The sequence below is a fragment of the Carcharhinus amblyrhynchos genome, chromosome 18 (genome assembly GCF_965287045.1).
Source record: "Carcharhinus amblyrhynchos chromosome 18, sCarAmb.v2.hapA, whole genome shotgun sequence".
Taxonomy (NCBI): domain Eukaryota; kingdom Metazoa; phylum Chordata; class Chondrichthyes; order Carcharhiniformes; family Carcharhinidae; genus Carcharhinus; species Carcharhinus amblyrhynchos.
In genome coordinates this window covers 44,766,457-44,782,993 of record NC_137341.1, presented here as the reverse complement: position 1 = coordinate 44,782,993, position 16,537 = coordinate 44,766,457, and positions in this window count along the sequence as shown.

Genomic DNA, 16,537 nt, shown 5'->3' with positions numbered 1-16,537 from the left:
GTGTTGATGTAAGCCTACTTGTGAAACTAATAAATAAGAAAAAAGGTGTGTGGGTTAGGTTGATTGGCCATGCTAAATTGACCCTTAGTGTCAGGTGGAATGCATGGGGTTATGGGGATAGGGCCTGGGTGGGATTGTTGTCGCTGCAGGCTCGATGGGCCAAATGGCCTCCCCCTGCAATGTAGGGATTTTATGATAGCAAGGCTGGTTATCATTTCACAAATGGATATCTAAAAGAAGGAAGCTTGCAAAAGGAAATGTTTGCAGTCATTTCCCAGAGATACATCAGAGTTTATGGAGTGTGTTGTGATTGGGAGGAAATGCAACAGGCTGCAGATGAATAGAAAATAACTTATAGGGACTAGCTAACGGTTTCAGTTGCTGACCAATGGTAAATAAGTTCCCCATTCGTGGTTTAAAATTGAAATAGCTTAGCAGCAATAGAGCAGGAACATTCCGGAACAAAGGACGCTCAGCAGTTTTAATCGACATGCAGCAGAGTCAAGAACATCTCGGCTTCAATCCATCTTTGATTTATTATTGTCACATGTATTGGGATGCAGTGAAAAGTATTGTTTCTTGCGCACTATACAAAGCATACCATTCATAGAGCACATAGAGGAGGAGGAAAGGAGAGGGCGTAGAACAGAGGGCGGAATATTCCCATCCTGCCCGCCATGGGAATCGTAGCGGGCGGGCGGAACATGAATCATGCCAAGGTCTGTTGATTTGGGGTGGGATTTTCCAATCTTGGGGTAGGTGTGGCCAATAGTGTTACATAGCTAGGGTGTAGAGAAAGGTCAACTTAACGTATGGTAGGTCCACTCAAAAGTCTACTGGCACCAGGGAAGAAGCTGCCCTTGAGTCGGTTGGTACGTGACCTCAGACTTCTATATCTTTTTCCCAACGGAATAAGGTGGAAGAGAGAATGTCCAGGGTGTGTGGGGTCCTTAATTATGCTGGCTGCTTTGCCGAGGCAGCGGGAAGTGTAGACAGAGTCAATGGATGGGAGGCTGGTTTGCATAATAGATTGGGCTATGTTCACGAGCCTTTGTAGCTTCTTGAAGTCTTGGTCAGAGCAGGAGCCGTGCCAAGCTGTCCATACCATCGTCTGTCAAGAACTTTTTTTTGTGATGGGCACCACAATTGGCTTCAGAAATCCTGAGGAAAATGGTCTTTCTGAGGATTCCCTCTCTGTTCAGCAACTTCTGCCAATACTCCTTCCCCACGACACCACCACCACCGCCCCCTCACTGTAACCCTTACTCAAAGCTCTTGTGTCCAGATGTCAATGAAAGAGAGAATCTGGTTTCGGTATGGTGCCTCCTTAGTCTTAAATCCAATTTACCTCCTGACATTCACTGCCAATGTTCACACATTGACAATGGCCGCTTGGACAAGACACGCGCAAGTGGTTGTGGTAGTGGAAGCAAGTACGATAGTGACTTTTAAGGGGCGTCTTGACAAATACATGAAAAGGTTGGGAATAGAGGGATTATGGTCTAAAGAAGGGTAGGGGGTTTTAGTTCAGACGGGCAACATGGTTGGTGCAGGCTTGGAGGGCCGAAGGGCCTGTTCCTGTGCTGTAATTTTCTTTGTTCTTTGTTCTCGATGACACTATATGACAGCAAATTGTCAATGCCTTCAAGAGAGGAGGGAAAGGGGTAAACTGGCGAGGAGGAATCAGTGGACGTGTGCCTAGGCCTGTAAACACATGTAGCAGTGCCCAGCTTAAGAGGTCAACTAGATAAGGGATATATTTGCTTTGCAATGTATTCCCTTGGGATGAGCACCAATACCTTCAGAGCTGAAGCTATGCTTTATAAAAAATGACTTTGTGAATTCACAGTCCAGAAACAACTCAATGAATTTTTAAAAGGGATAAAGCTGCGTTCCAAAGACTAGAAAACACAGTCAAAAATAGCCCAACATTACCCATCACTGTACCTTCCACAAATCAAAGCTATTGAAATGGGAAGGATCTGGATATAGGAGAGGTGATCTTATAGAAGTCTGTAAAATAATGAGGGGCACAGCTCAGCTAGATAGTCAATATCTTTTCCCAAAAGTAGGGGAGTCTAAAATTAGAGGGCATAGGTTTAAGGTGAGAAGGGAGAGATACGAAAGTGCCCAGAAGGGCAGTTTTTTCACACAGTGGGTGGTGAGTGTCTGGAACAAGCTGCCAGAGTTAGTAGTAGAGGTGGGCACAATTTTGTCTTTTAAAAAAACATTTAGACAGTTACATGGGTAAAGTTGGGTATAGAGGGATCTGGGCCAAATGCAGGCAATTGGGATTAGCTTAGGGGTTTAAAAAAGAAAGGGCGGCATGGATAAGTTGGGCCGAAGGGCCTGTTTCCATGCTGTAACCCTCTATGACTCTTATGACCAGGAACTACTGCCTCGAAAGAATATGGCGTGTGTGTTGGGGGGAGGGGTGGGGGTCCATATTCTATCCCATTAGCAGAGCCTCTGTGCAGTTATCTGGTTACCAAACTGAATCCTTAGAATTCCTACAGAGACCATTCGGCCCATCAAGCCTGCACGGCCTCTGAAAGAGCATTTCATATTCTCTTGGAAAAGAAGGACTACCCGACATTAAACCTCGTTCTGTCCTTCCATAACTAGTAGGCTTGAGCCTTGATGCTCCCTTGTAGCCCATGCAGTCGTAATAGTCCATCTACAACAGCCTCCTTTAGCACACCAGAAGGGCAAAGCAGGCCTCTTTAGTGGGGCAGCAAAATATGGATTTTACAATAAATAATTCCATTGCTCCAAAGGAAAGGAAGGAATTATCTTAACAATGTTGTGCATGTCTTCAGAATGTTCCAAAGTGCTGCAAAGCAAACAACCACTTGGAAAGTGTAATCACTGCAGGTATCCAGATAAATATGCCAGCCGATTTGCCTAAAGCAAGTTCCACAAATAGATGAGTGACAAGTTAATTTCTCATTCAGTACATGACAACCTGTCAGGTCTTAGCTGATGGTCTCTGCTCCAGTGTGTAGCGAATAGAGGGTAATGAGCATCGACCATCTGTTTCCTAGTGTCCCTCCAAATGTTGCCTGGCACATTGGCTCAGTGGTTAGCACTGCTGCCTCACAGGGACTCGGGTTCGATTCTGGCTTCGGGAGACTGTGTGGAGTCGGCACAAACTCCCCGTGTCTGCGTGGGTTTCCTCTGGGTGCTCCGGTTTCCTCCCACACTCCAAGGATGTGCAGGTTAGCTGGACTGGCCATGCTAAATTGCCTGTCAGTGTCCCAAAGATGCGTAGGCTAGATGGGATTAACCATGGTAAATGTGTGGGGTTACGTGTGTAGGGTTTGGGGAGAGGTTCAGGGTCATATACTCTGTCAGAGAGTTGGCGCAGATGCAAAAATAGAAAAATTCCAGAAAATCTCGGCAGGTCTGACAGCATCAGAGCCGCCTGACAAAGGGTCATCCAGGCTCACAACATTGGCTGTATTCTCTCTCCACAGACCTGCGGAGATTTTCCAGCATTTCTCTGTTTCTGTCTCAGATTCCAGCATCCGCAGTATTTTGCATTTACGTCAGTACAGACTCAATGGGCTGGATAGCCTCCTTCTGCACTGTAGGGATTCTATGACCTAAGGGAACCTCCGTAACACAGAGTTTTAATAAATATTGTTTGTTGTTGAGTAAGAGGTTTCAGGAAGGAATCGTGTTAAAAATAACTGGAAAAAAAGTGTATAAAAAAGATGTTATTATGTCAGTGGGAGGTGTTGGCCTAATGGTATCATCACTGGACTATTAATCCAGAAACTCAGCTCATGTCCTGGGACCTGGGTTCGAATCTCTGCCATGGCAGATGGTGGAATTTGAATTCAGTAAAAAATATCTGGATGACTGATATGAATTGTCGGAAAACCCATCTGGTTCACTAACGTCCTCAAGTGAGAAGTCTCACAACACCAGATTACAGGGGGTTTGCTGTGAAACTTCTTACAGTGCCCCCACCCCAGTCTAATGCCAGCATCTCCATATCAATGCCATTTTGGGAAATAAATCTGCCGTCCTTACCCAGTCTGGTCTACATGTGACTCCAGAGCCACAGCAACGTGGTTGACTCTCAACTACCCTCAGGCCACGAGGGATGGGCAATAACTAGCCAGTGACACCCATGTCCCACGCATGAATAAAAAAAATTAAGAATTTATCATCAGAACAATAAGAACATAAGAACATAAGAAATAGGAGCAGGAGTAGGCCATCTAGCCCTTCGAGCCTGCCCCGCCATTCAATAAGATCATGGCTGATCTGTCGTGGCTCAGTTCCACTTTCCCGCCCTCTCCCCATAACCCTTAATCCCCTCTCTTATCAAGAACCCATCAACCCGCTTCTTGAAAATATTTAGCGAGGCAGCCCCCACCACTTCAACGGGCAGAGAATTCCAGAGATTCACCACCCTTTGAGTGAAGAAGTTCCTCCTCAACTCCGTTCTAAACCCCTTTATCTTGAGGCTGTGCCCCCTAGTCCTACTGTCTTTTTTGAGCAGGAAGAGTCTCTCCACCTCTATCCTATCCATCCCATTCATCATCTTATACGTCTCAATGAGATCTCCCCTCATTCTTCTAAACTCTAACGAGTACAAGCCTAGTTTATTCAGCCTCTCCTCATAGCTCAATCCCCTCAACTCCGGTATCAGCCTAGTAAACCTCCTCTGCACTCCCTCCAGGGCCAAAATATCCTTGCGCAGGTGCGGCGCCCAAAACTGCACACAGTACTCCAGCTGCGGCCTCATGACTGCAGCTAAACCCCCAGCCATAAATAAAAAGACTTTCTAGATTGTTTCTTAGATTAATAAAGACAATTTATAATTAATGGATTGCATGCAATTGCTGACACTCAATTCTTACTCCCTTTATTGAACCGTAAACTCTTTCATCCATAAATAATGAGTAGACTTATCAATGACAGGGTAACTCTCCATTGAGTTCGGAACCTTCCAGGTGGCGGGAAGGTTGAGTGAACAGGAATTCAGGAACTACCTGCAGCAGCTAGGCTCCATAAAGCACAAAGATCAAAAAGAAACCTTTTTGTAATGACTTTAATCAGACAATTTTTCTTTTCATAGAATCCGACAGTGCAGCAGGAGGCCATTCGGCCCATCGAGTCTGCACCGACCAGAACCCCACCCAGGCCCTATTCCCATAACCCCATGCATTTACCCTAGCTGACACCCCTGACACTAAGAGGCAATTTAGCACGGCCAATCCACCTAACCTGCACATCTTTGGAGTGTGGGAGGAAACCAGAGCACCCGGAGGAAACCCACACAGAGATGGGGAGAACATGCAAGCTTCACACAGACAGTGACCCAAGCCGGGAATCGAACCCGGGTCCCTGGCACTGTGAGGCAGATTGAGTTGGGCCTGTTAGAATCATAGAATCATAGCACACTACAGTGCAGAAAGAGGCCCTTCGGCCCATCGAGTCTGCACCAAACACAATCCCACCCAGGCCCTATCCCCATATCCCTACATATTATACCCACTAATCCCTCTAACCTACACATCCCTGGACACTAAGGGGCAATTTCTTAGCATGGCCAATCAAGCTAACCCGCACATCTTTGGACTGTGGGAGGAAACCGGAGCACCCGGAGGAAACCCACACAGACACGAGGAGAATGTGCAAACTCCACACAGACAGTGACCCGAGCCAGGAATCGAACCCAGGACCCTGGAGCTGTGAAGCAGCAGTGCTAACCCACTGTGCTACCGTGCCGCCCAGTTTATTAATTCATGTTAGAATATGAACTCTCTGATTAAGGGTCAAATTGATGGGTCCTTGTATTTAACTAGGAGTGTCAGTTCCTCTGGGACCCCGAGGGTAAACTACTAACTGAAAGCACTCTGTATGCAATTGTCAGACTTTTAAATAAAGGGATTTTGGTCAAGGGACTTCTGCTTCTGAGGACTTACTACACTTTTCATCCATTTAATCTAGAAAATGAGAAGGCAAGTAGCTATGAAACAATGGGATTTACAGCAACACATTTTAATTTGTTATAGTAGCAGATTACTCCCACAGCTAATGATCGAATTACATTTCACAACCAATAAATAATTATCAATTCCACTTAACTCCCACCCCTGCAGATTTTCATAAGACTACAAAGAGTACTTAAGCGTAAAGGAACAGGCCCTACGGCCCTCCAAACCTGTGCTGATCATGATGCCCTAACTGAAAGCTAATTGTCAATGAGAGTATTTTAGAGCTCATTTCTTCTTAAGGATGTTCTTCACCACCCCTCCCATCAGTCTCTCCCTCTACCCCTCCTCCCTCCCCGTGAGTCTTTCTCAGTCCAAAAGAAAAAACTGAAACAAAAGAATATGCTGGAAAACCTCAGGAGGTCTGACAGCATCTACGGAGAGAGAATACAGCCCATGTTTTGAGTCAGGATAACCCTTTGGAAAGCTGAAAAACTGGTTCTTTTCAATACCTTCCTTGACCCTCGGTTGGAATTGTGCATTGGAGTTCTGATGATGCGCCACACATCTCCTTTTCATTGAAGGGGGGGAATTTTTATACCTGCTTTAAGTTTGATAAAGCGTGATTTGGGAACTGGATGACAATAAAATCAATAAACCTGACCCACTTTTAAAGGATCTGGATCAAAAACAACTCTTTGAATATTGCAATGCTACCTGGCCTGTTTAAAACCAGATTCGAACAATTAAATTAGTGCTCAGGGGTATACCAATCGCTTTATAATGCCTGACTTGATGACAAAATGATTACAAAGTGAATATTGGCACCATTGTGTCCATTGAAAAGGAGGGGGTAGGTAAAGAAAATGCATTCACTTAATGAGCCGCAAACACATATATTTACATAACACATAGTCTAACGTAAAAACATAGAATGCCTACAGTGCAGAAGAGGCCATTTGGCCCATCCCGTCTGCACCGACTCTCTGACAGAGTCTCCTACCTAGGCCCAACAACCCCATATCCCACACACTTATCATTGCCAATCCGTCTAACCTGGACATCTCTGGACACTAACGGGCAATTTAGCATGGCCAATCCATCAAACCCGCACATCTTTGGACACTAAGGGGCAATTTAGCATGACCAATCCATCTAACCTGGACATCTTTGCACACCAAGGGGCAATTTAGCATGACCAATCCATCTAACCTGGACATCTTTGGACGCTAAGGGGCAATTTAGCGTGGCCAATCCATCTAACTGCACATCTTTGGACTGTGGGAGGAAATCGGAGCACCCGGAAGAAACCCACGCAGACACGATCTACTCAGTAAACAGTTTATTAAACAGTGTCTACAAACTACAGCCAAGAGAATTCATGATTGAAACTGTGGCAAAGACGCCAAATAAAGTCAAGATTATGCATCAAAATGCAGTGAGATTGCTACATAGTGAAAATTAGAAGTGTAAATCCCAGTCACTTATGGCAATGCAGTCCCTGGATAACTAATGGGACATTCACCAATTATTTCCATCCTGGCTGCTATCACTATGTTACCAATTAATTATTACAATCTTCAGACTTTGATGATTCAGTTTGGGTAAAAACTGACATTAGAGTTAAGTTGAGAGCAAAGTTTTTTTTATTCATTTGTGGGACATGGGTGTAGCTGGCTGGCCAGCATTTATTACCCATCCCTTGAGAAGGTGGTGGTGAACTGCCTTCTTGAAATGCTGCAGGAGTGATTGATATAACTGAGTGGCTCATTTCAGAGGGCAGTTGAACACATTTGCTGTGGCAGATTTCCTTCCCTAAAGGACATTAAAAAAATTAGTGAACCAGATGGGTTTTTCCAACAGTTGACAGCACTTTCATAGTCATCAGTATATTCTTAACTCCAGGTATTTTTTATTGAGTTCAAATTCCACCATCTGCCATGGCAGGATCTGAACCCAGATCTGCAGAATATTTGCTGAGTTTCTGGATTAATAGTCCAGTGATAATACCTCCAGGCCATCACCTCTCCCCACAATGATAGCTCGTTCCACCCTGGACTGAAGACCAAAATGCCAAGCTTTATTTCAGTCAAGTGAGACGATCCAGTGATACAGGGAAGCATTGCATATCCTATTGGATAGTATTATTCTGTAGATTTTGCATCGATTAAAAATAAGTGATTCCAATTAGAGCTACTTCCCATGTTCATTTGCTGTAGCTTGTAAGGGGAGCAAGTTTCCTGTGACATTTTGTTACTGTCACAGTCTCACATTTGGCACAGATACTATCGCAGGGATCAGTGGTATCAGTTGCTTCCATGAGCAATCTTACTCTGGGAGTTGACTGATGCTGTCCTATAATTCTTTGTATGGCAGCATTACCCAGATCTGTAACAATAGTGTCTCCTTTCTGATGTGACCTGGATATAAAAGTACTTCTTCAGCCTCTCCGCAGAGTGGATCCAGCCAGCCCCTGATAAGACAAGGTGAGATACAAGTTCACTTATTCATGGCAAATGGACATTATAGTTGTTGTCATTGGATTAATGTATATCAATCAATACATTATGTCTTTGCATGATCAGTCAAGATAGTAAGTATGCTTCCCCATTACTTTATTTGAAACAAAATTCATAGACCATTGAATCCCTACGGTGCAGAAAGTGGCCATTTGACATATTGGGTCTGTACCAACTCTCTGACAGAGCACCTCACCCAGGTTCTAACCCTGCTAATCCTCCTAACTATCACATCTTTGCACACTAAGGGGAGATTTAGAACATAGAATATAGAACATTACAGCGCAGTGCAGGCCCTTTGGCCCTCGATGTTGCACCAACCTGTCATTTAGCATGGCCAATCCACCTTTGGGCTGTGGCGCGAGCACACAGAGGAAAAAAAGTGCATTTATTAGTCACAAATAAGGTTAGATTAACATTGCAATGAAGTTACTGTGAAAATCCCCCACACTCTGGTGCCTGTTCGGGTACACTGAGGGAGAATTTAGCATGGCCAACCAGCACAACTTTCGGACTGTGGGAAGGAAACCAGAGCACCGGGAGAAAACCCACGCAGACACGGGGTGAATGTGCAAACTCCACTCAGACAGTGACCCAAGCCAGGAATCGAATCCAGGTTCCTGGAGCTGTGAGGCAGCAGTGCTGACCACTGTGCCACCGTGCTGAAGGTGAGATTGGCGAAATCGAGATTATCTTCGGGTCAATGCACCCTAACCAGCACATCTTTCAGACTGTGGGAGGAAACCGGAGCAACCGGAGGAAAACCACACAGACACAGGGGGAACGTACAAACTCCACACAGACAGTGACCCAAGCCGGGAATCGAACCCAGGCCCCTGGCGCTGTGAGGCAGCAATGCTAACCCACTGTGCTGCCTTTGCATTTTGGTCTTCAATCCAGTGCACAGGGCTCTTGTTACAATCTCGTGTCTTTCCTACCCTCAGTTTGAGTCCTGTGTCAGCATTTATTCAAACCAACCAAACTCCCTCAGGAAAGCCTAACTTGGCAATGACTCATTGAACCAACTGGAGTTGTCACAGCAATGCAAAAGATTCACAGGAATACTAGCTGTTCGGTGTCCATGACGCACTAGTTCAGGTCTGAATATTAATCAATGTCTCCCAGTCAAACTCTCATGTAAATCTGACTTCATACAGCCAAATTTAATTCAATAATATTCAACACCATTCACACTAACAGTTCCCTCCCCTATCATGGAGGTTTAGTCAGAAAACTCAAGACATGACAAGAGCAATGTCCAATTATCTTGAAACAAACCATTTTACTTCAAAAAAATTAAAATAAAACTTATAAAATTTGAACAGAATTAGACAGTGTAGATTCAGAAAGAATTCTCCTGATGGTGGGGGACCCCACAAATGGAGGTCATAATTTGAGAATAGGGGGGTAAATTTTTTAGGATTGAGGTGAGGAGAAATTTCTTCACCCAGAGATTTGATTTGATTTGATTTATTATTGTCACATGTATTATATACAGTGAAAGTATTGCTTCTTGCATGCTATACAGACAAAACATACCATTCATAGAGAAGGAAAGGACAGAGTGCAGAATGTTGTGTTACAGTCATAGCTAGGGTGTAGAGAAAGATCAACTTAATGCGAGGTAGGTCCATTCAAAAGTCTGATGGCAGCAGGGAAGAAGATGTTCTTGAGTCAGTCTGTATATGATCTCAGACTTTTGTTATCTTTTTCTCAATGGAAGAAGGCGGAAGAGAGAATGTCCAGGGTGCGTGGGGTCCTTGATTATGTTGGCTGCTTTCCTGAGGCAGCAGGAGGTGTAGACAGTGTCAAAGGATGGGAGGTTAGTTTGAGTGATTGACTGGGCTTCATTCATGACCCTTTGTAGTTTCTCGCAGTCTTGGGCAGAGCAGGAGCTATACTAAGTTGTGATACAAGCAGAAAGAATGCTTTCTATGGTACATTTGTAAACGTTGATGAGAGTTGTAACTGACATGCCAAATTTCCTTAGTCTCCTGAGAAAGTAGGAGCGTTGGTGGGCTTTCTTAACTATAGCATCCACATGCGGGGGGGTGGTTGGGAACCGGGACAGGTTGTTGGTGAACCGTAGAATCTCGACAGTGCAAAAAGAGGCCATTTGGCCCATCGAGTCTGCACTGACAACAATCTCACCCAGGTCCCTATCCCTACATATTTACCCACTAATCCCCCTAACCTACATATCTCAGGACAGTAAGGGGCAATTTTAGCATAGCCAATCAACCTAACCCACATGTCTTTGGACTGTGGGAGGAAACCCACGCAGGGAGAATGTGCAAACTCCACACATGCAGTAACCCAAGCCAGGAATTGAACCCAGGTCCCTGGGGCTGTGAAGCAGCAATGCTAACCTCTGTGCTGCCGTGCCGCCAGTGATCTGGATATCTAAAAACTTGAAGCTCACGATCATTTCTACTTTGTCGCTGTTTCTATTTACCACCTTTAGCATCACCTGAAATCTATAACAATTTAACTGCTGCTGAAGTATTTACAGTTTTATGAATAAGGATCCCTGTCTGAACAGCTGATAAACGTGGCAGCACTGAGTTGGAACAATGTGTAATGAAAAGCTAGTTAATAATTCAGATGAAGTCTTGTGATATGTATAACTGTTGGATAAAGCTGCAGAGGGAAGGAAAAAACAATTTCGATCATCTGTCCTTTTGTAATTGAAATCAGTGTAATCTATTATGATTTATCTGTCAATTAGAGACAACATGTCTACCAGCGAGTTACATGGGTTGGACAATTCCATTAACGTTACACAGGAGTATAATTGTCCTTTGAATCTCAAATTTGAACTGTCATCTTGAATTTCCACTGTGACATTGGTTATATTTTACACCGAGAACCCACCTCCCAAAGCCTGACTTCCAAAGCCGTTGAGTGAAACTTTCGTGGTCTCCAAATTAATGTCATGTCTGGTGGCACGGTGGCCCAGTGGTTAGCACTACTGCCTCACAGCGCCAGGGTCCCAGGTTCAATTCTGGCCTCGGGGCGACTCTCTGTGTGGAGTCTGCACATTCTCCCTGTGTCTGCGTGGGTTCTCTCCCACAGTCCAAAGATGTGTAAGGTTAGGTTGATTGGCCATGCTAAATTGACCCTTAGTGTCAGGGGGATTAGCACAGTAAATGTGTGGAATTATGGGAATAGAGCCTGGGTGGGCGTTGTGGTCAGGACAGACTTGATGGGCTGAATGGCCTCCTTCTGTACTGTAGAGATTTGATGTTGTTCCAATGAAGTAATTAACTTCCTGGCCTTCCAGTGCAAGGAGTTGTCCCTGATCGAGTGTTGCAGACTGGCAAATTCCAAAGCCCAGGATTACATGTTGAGGGACGCACTACAGCTTGGAGCTGGTGCAATGGGGGAAGGTCACTGTCTAAGACCTCAGAGCCACAATGCACTAAGGGAAGGAGAATTGTATAGAACCCTCCTCAGGTTGTATGACTCACCTTGAATGAACACAGCAAATGTTACATATATTGTACGAAAGCACTTCAAAGTGCAATTTGATCCATGTAGGCAATTTAAATACCTTTGCACCATTTGTTAGTTTTAAAAATTAATTTGTGGGACATAGGCATCGCTAGCTAGCCAGCACTTATTGTCCATTCCTAATTACCCTTGGAGGACAATTGAGAGTCAGTCACATTACTGTGGCTCTGGAGTCACATGTAGGCCACAGACCACAATCTTGTCCTTTGAATCTCAAATTTAAACTGTCATCTTGAATTTCCACTGTGACGTTGGTTATATTATACACCGAGAACCTCCCTCCCAAAGTCTGACTTCCAAAGCTGTTGAGTGAAACTTTCATGGTCTCCAAATTAATGCTATGTCTGGCGGCACGGTGGCCCAGTGGTTAGCACCGCTACCTCACAGCGCTAGGGTGCCTGGTTCCATTCCAGCCTCGGGTGATAGGCAACAACACCTTCTCCACCGATCGTCCTCAACACCGGTGCTCCACAAGAGTGTGTTCTCAGCCCCTTACTGTAGTCCTTAATCACCTATGACTGTGTGGCCAAATTCCCCTCCAATTTGGTTTGCAAGTTTACTGATGATACCACTGTAGCGGGTCAGATCTCAAACAATGATGAGACGGGGTACAGGAAAGAGATAGAGAATCTGGTGACCCGGTGCGGCAACAATAATCTCTCTCTCAAAGTCAACAAAATGAAGGAGAATATCATTGACTTCAGGAAGCCTAGCAGAAGACATGTCCCCATCTACATCAATGGGGACAAAGTAGAAATGGTCGAAAGCTTCCATGTTTTTAGGTATCCAAATCACCCACGATCTGTCCTGATCCCCCCCATGACAATACTCTAGTTAAGAAATCCCACCAATGCCTCTACTTTCTCAGAAGACTAAGGAAATTTGGCATGTCAGCTATAACTCTAATCAACTTTTACAGATGCACCATAGAAAGCATTCTTTCTGGTTGTATCACAGCTTGGTATGGCTCCTGCTCTGCCCAAGACCGCAAGAAACTACAAAACATTGTGAATGTAGCCCAGTCCATCACTCAAACTAGCCTCCTATCCAATCACTCTGCCTACACTTCTTGCTGCCTCAGAAAAGCAGCCAGCATAATTAAGGACCCCCTGGACATTCTCTCTTCCACCTTCTTCCATTGGGAAAAAGATACAAAAGTCTGAGGTCATGTACCAACCAACTCAAGAACAGCTTAAGCGGCACGGTAGCACAGTGGTTAGCACCACTGCTTCACAGCTCCAGGGATCTGGGTTCAATTCCCGGTTTGGGTCACTGTCTGTGTGGAGTTTGCACATTCTCCTCATGCCTGCGTGGGTTTCCTCTGGGTGCTCCGGTTTCCTCCCATGGTCCAAAGATGTGCGGGTTAGATTGGTTGGCCATGCTAAAATTGCCCTTAGTGTCCTGAGATGCATAGATTAGTGGGTAAATATGTAGCGATATGGGGGTAGGGCCTGGGTGGGATTGTGGTCAGTGCAGACTTGATGGGCCGAATGGCCTCCTCTGTACTGTAGGGATTCAATGAGCATTTTCCCTGCTGCTGTCAGACTTTTGAATGGACCCACCACGCATTAAGTTGAACTTTCTCTACACCCTAGCTATGACTGAAACACTACATTCTGCACTCTCTCATTTTCTTCTCTGTGAACTGTATGTTTTGGCGTAGCATGCAAGAAACAATACTTTTCATTATATATTAATACATGTGACAGTAATAAATCAAATCAAATCAGGCCAGGTAAGGACAGCAGATTTCCTTCCCTAAAGGGAATTAGTGAACAAGATGGATTTTCCTGACAATCGACTATGGTTTCAGGGTCATCTGTAGATTCTTAATTCCAGATTCTTTCTTTATCTGCTTTGGTGTGATTCAAACCCGGGTCCCCAGAACATTAGCTGAGTTTCTGGATTAACAGTCCAGCAAATAATACCATTTTGTAACATTTCTCTGACTGTATTGAATTACCTCCGAGTGTAACATGATGTATATATAGAGAACCTATATATAGAGAATGCTACATTAAGAATTCGTTCAGATAATTTATGAATAAAGTATATTTTTTGCAACAAGAAAAGCAATTTAAAGCTAGCAGTCAGATCCTGCAATGAGATTAATTCCATGTCTGCTCGCAGAGACATTTTATAACATGCACAACCATTTTAAAAGGAGATATATTTTTCCATTTCCGTACAATCTTCAGCTGAGCGGAATTAAAATAATAGAAGCCCAAGTTTCCTTCGCTGCTGTTGTGCAGGCAGATGGGAGGAAATGGATGAGAGGTGGCAGGAGGTCCCTGTGCTTTCTTTTGACTCAGCACCTAGCCTTGACTTACTATCAGAATGGCATATCAGTAACCCAGCTTTTGTGAATCCGAGGCCATCCCTCCAAGGCTGGAGGGTGTGTGACAATCCCCCAATGTACCTCCTGCTCATTCCAACTGCTTTAATGAGATGCGAAGCTTCCAATCTTGGTTCAGTTCTTAATTCTGTCGACAATGGTCGTTGGTGCAGACACTTGCTGGAATTCTACCGCCCCGCCTGTCACAGAATCAGAGCGGGCATGATGGAAATGGCCGTTGAACTTGGGCGAGATCTTCCGGTCTCAGGTCGAGCAAGGCTGGACAAACCTGACCCATAATATCATCTGTGATCCTCACACAGCTCGGAGTCATGAATGGAGGCCTAATATTAGGAAATTGTCCTCCAGTTAAAGTAAAAGTAAAAGTAAAGCTTATTTATTAGTCGCAAGTAAGGCTTGCATTAACACTGCAATGAAGTCACTGTGAAATTCCTCTAGTCGCCACACTCCGGCGCCTGTTCATATCAATACACCTAACAGCATGTCTTTCAGACTGTGGGAGGAAACCGGAACACCCGGAGGAAACCCACGCAGACACCGGGAGAACGTGCAGACTCCACACAGAGAGTGACCCAAACCAGGCATTGAACCCGGGTCCCTGAAGCTGTGAGGCAGCAGTGCTAACCACTGTGCACACTGGAGTTTATTAATCAACACAGCGCTGAACAAAATACAGAATTTTTTTTCACGGCCAAGATTGGCCATCACTGACATTAGATAATTGCCCTTAAGTAACTTAAGTCAACCTAACAGGTTACTCATCAATTAAAGAATAAATATTCAGCATTAAGTGAGGGCTGAACGCTTTCCCTGGAAGTAAGCCAATTTAAATCAGGGGGAGGCGATGGCCTAGTGATATTATCGCTGGACTATTAATACAGAAACTCAACTAATGTTCTGGGAAACAGGGTTCAAATCCCACCACAACAGATGGCAGAATTTCAATTCAATAAAAATGATCTGGAATTAAGAATCTACTGATGACCATGAAACGATTGTCGGAGAAACCCATCTAATGTCCTTTAGGGAAGGAAATCTGCCGTCCTTACCCAGTCTGGCCTACATGTGACTCCAGAGCCACAGCAATGTGGTTGACTCTCAGCTGAACTAGGGATGGGTAATAAATGCTGGTTTGTCAGTGATGTCCACGTCCCATGAATGAATAAAACAAAATCTACTGTACTAAGTCTAAGCATTCGAATTTAGATTTTGCAATATATTTTCTAACTGTGTGTGTGCGCTAACTTAATCCTGCCTATTAAAATATGATCTACTTTCAGCAATCAATAGAAAATGAACAGGGTGCATCATGCTTTCCTGATGCAGTGACCCTCCACGACCAGCAGAGGCAGATGTTCCTGCAGATGCTGCAGAGAAGCATTGGTTTCTCCAGTGTAAAAGCAGCACCTGGAGCTTTGTCCATGGCAAGTAAGTCAATAGCTTTGCTCAACTCCTCTACTGTGGGTTCGGTATCCAGCTCTGCCACGGCAGCTGGGCTTTCATTGAATCGTAGAATGCCTACACTGCAGAAGAAGGCCGTTCATCCCATTGAGCCCACAACAATCCCACCCAAGCCCTATCCCCATAACCCCACATATTTATCCTGCTAGTTCCCCTGACACTAAAGGGCAAGTTTGCATGGCCAATTCACCTAACCCTCACATGAGTGGCACAGTGGTTAGCGCTGCTGCCTCACAACATCAGGGACCCAGGTTCGATTCCTAGCTTGGGTTACTGTCTGTGCGGAGTTTGCATGTTCTCTCCGTGTCTGCGTGGGTTTCCTCCGGGTGTTCTGGTTCCCTCCCACAGTCCAAAAGACTTGCTGGTTAGGTGTGTTGACCCAACCAGGCTCCAGAAAATGGCAACTAGGGAAATTTCACAATAACTTCATTGCAGTATTAATGTAAGCCTTGCCTGTGACTAATAAATAAACTTTATTTGGAGTGTGGGAGAAAACCGGAGCACCAGAGGAAACCCACACAGGGTTCGCTTTACAGCACAGCCCAAAAATAGTAAATCAAAAGAGAAAAATGCTGGAAAATCTCAGCAGGTCTGGCAGCATCTGTAAGGAGGGAAAAGAGTTTGACGTTTCGAGTCCAGGTGACCGTTTGTCAAAGCTCAAGGATTTCAGCATCTGCAATAATTTGCTTTTATGAAGAACAATTAACCTGGTGATGTCCTCACCCTGTAAGAGAATT